The sequence below is a fragment of the Phalangium opilio genome, unplaced genomic scaffold, assembly GCF_054372755.1.
Source record: "Phalangium opilio isolate 3A_F unplaced genomic scaffold, DU_Popi_V2 ptg000014l_1, whole genome shotgun sequence".
Taxonomy (NCBI): domain Eukaryota; kingdom Metazoa; phylum Arthropoda; class Arachnida; order Opiliones; family Phalangiidae; genus Phalangium; species Phalangium opilio.
The window spans coordinates 3,436,067-3,438,369 of NW_028324149.1; the positions used below are offsets into that span (position 1 = coordinate 3,436,067).

At 32.0% G+C, this 2,303-nt stretch overlaps 1 long non-coding RNA gene across 1 annotated transcript; it reads left to right on the plus strand.

Moving 5' to 3' along the window:
* The first annotated feature begins 549 nt into the window (after nt 1-549).
* On the plus strand, nt 550-1,962 carry LOC149705119 (uncharacterized). The gene is made up of 3 exons (XR_016381445.1): nt 550-751; nt 1,095-1,276; nt 1,837-1,962. It is a non-coding gene; the product is annotated as an uncharacterized LOC149705119 (long non-coding RNA).
* Nucleotides 1,963-2,303: the final 341 nt, after the last annotated feature.

Below are 2,303 nucleotides of genomic sequence, written 5' to 3' on the forward strand. Positions count from 1 at the left end.
CCTCAAGACGTTAAAAGCAGCCGACACTAATTGGAGTAATACCGTTTTTCCGTTGGCCTATTCCATGGAGTAATATTCTTGTAGCGAGACGGAAACTTTCTTGAAAATTCCATAAAATTTGGTGTCTCCTACAATATTGCTCCATACCTTCCATGGTCCATTTCCATGGAGTAGTTTTATTGGAGCGAAAATGAACGTTTCCCTAAAATTCCATAAAATTTGGTGTCTCCTACAATATTGCTCCATACCTTCCATTGTCCTTTTCCATGGAGTAATTTTCTTGAGCGAAAATGAAAGTTTCCTTACAACTCCACAAAATTTGTCTGTTTCCTGCAATATTACTCCATGGTGGCAGACTGCAGGAAACAGACAAATTTTATGGAATTTTAAGGAAACTTTCATTTTCGCTACAAAAATATTACTCCATGGAATAGGCCAACGGAAAAACGGTATTACTCCAATTAGTGTCGGCTGCTTTTAACGTCTTGAGGGCCTAAATCTTCTGGGAGAGAACTTGTTCTTGAGTAACTAACCGTCCGAAATTTCTTTTTTTGATTGGCATCGTGGAGTCAAGATCGTTTCCTGCTCAGCTCTTGGAAATCAGGCCTTTCGCCGACGATCAGCCATTTTTCTTTTCGCCGTCAAGGAATAAATCCAGAATCAAGAGCTCTTTTCCGCCATTGAATGTTTTTCTGGAATCGATTTAGCAAGGCCATGTTGGAATGAACAAACTTGTTAATGCGCAACAAATGTAAGCCTTTTTTAAATAGCTTATTGTTTTAATAAATTAAGTAGTTTTAATGAAACAGGCAGTTAATTATTATTATTTACGTAAATTCAGTCTATTAAATAATAATTTTGAATTAAAATTTAAGTATAACACGACCACGAGGTTAAGACATTTGAACAAAACTTAAGAAATTTAGCTTAGATTATTAAAAAAATTTCTTAGCAATATATCGCCAGTATTTCGCTAATTATTTAAATATATGGGATTCTTTCGGTAAATTATTATTTTGTTAGGCTTAAAGTAGCATTTATTTTAAAATTAGGCATTGCCTTAATATTTGTAATTAATTTATTTTAATTTTTAGACGCGAATGATTTTCTTGGATAAGCTGTTGCTGGTCATTCAGAGACGTTTTCAAGTAGACTTGGAAGTTAATCCGATGTTAAGGACCCTCATTCCAGATGACATCTTTCTTGGATTTTCGAAACTGATTGGACCGTGAAGTTTTTCCGATAATGAACTTAATTTTATTCTTAAATTTAATCGGTAACTAGCCTACCCCTTTCAATTTTACGCGGTCAAATTTTAATTTATGGAACACTTTAAATATTTTTTTGTAGAAAATTTTTGTAAACACCTCAATTGTTTTTTTCTCAATAAAAAGTTTTTGCCTTGCCTCACGTTCTTTGTTTTCTTTAAAAAGTTTCGATAAGGGGGATGGCTTGAATTTTTTAGGGTCTGGACTTGGGGTAGTATTTTTGGACCCTTTTTTAGGCTTTTTTTTACTGTTTTAGGCTTATTTTTTCCAAAACAATTCGATCGTTTAAGTTTTTGATATAAGGTAAAAGAAGCCTAAAAGAGGGTCCTCAAAAAATAGGCTGTTTAGAGCTAAAAAATTCAAACCTTCCCTCTTAATCAAAGAATTTTTAAGAAAACAAAAAAAGTGGTTTAAGGCATAATTTATTGAACAAAAAATAAAAAAATAAGGTGTTTACAAAAATTTTCAACAAAAAATAATATAAAGTGTGACGTAAATTAAAGTTTGAACGCGTAAAAAGAAATTAAGTAGTTGCAAATATAATTCTAATAAAATTTGAATTTTCTAGATTCGGTGATGTTCATCGCATCTTTGTAGAGAATGATTGCAAGGCCACCACAGGTTGAAAACATCTTGTATCGCAAATCCAAAGAAGATGTCATCTGGAATGAGGGTCTAAACATCTTGTATCGCAAATCCAACGAAGATGTCATCTGGAATGAGCGTCTCTAACAAAGGCTGAAATCATCTGCTAGGAAACTTCTTTGAAAATGACCAGCAACAGAATATCCAAGAACGTCATCGCGTCTAAAAATGAAAATATATTAATAACAAATATTAATCAGAATTAGAGGGGACCTAACAAAAAATAATTTTAATCCATGGTTTTGTTTCCGTAAATTATTGAAGAAAAACTTTGTAAAATATTCCCAAAAACTAAATTTAAAAATCATACTAAATATTAAGCCAAATCAGAATTAAAGGGCTACTTTAAAGTCCTAGCAAAATAATAATTTAAGAAAAAAACAAAGTGAA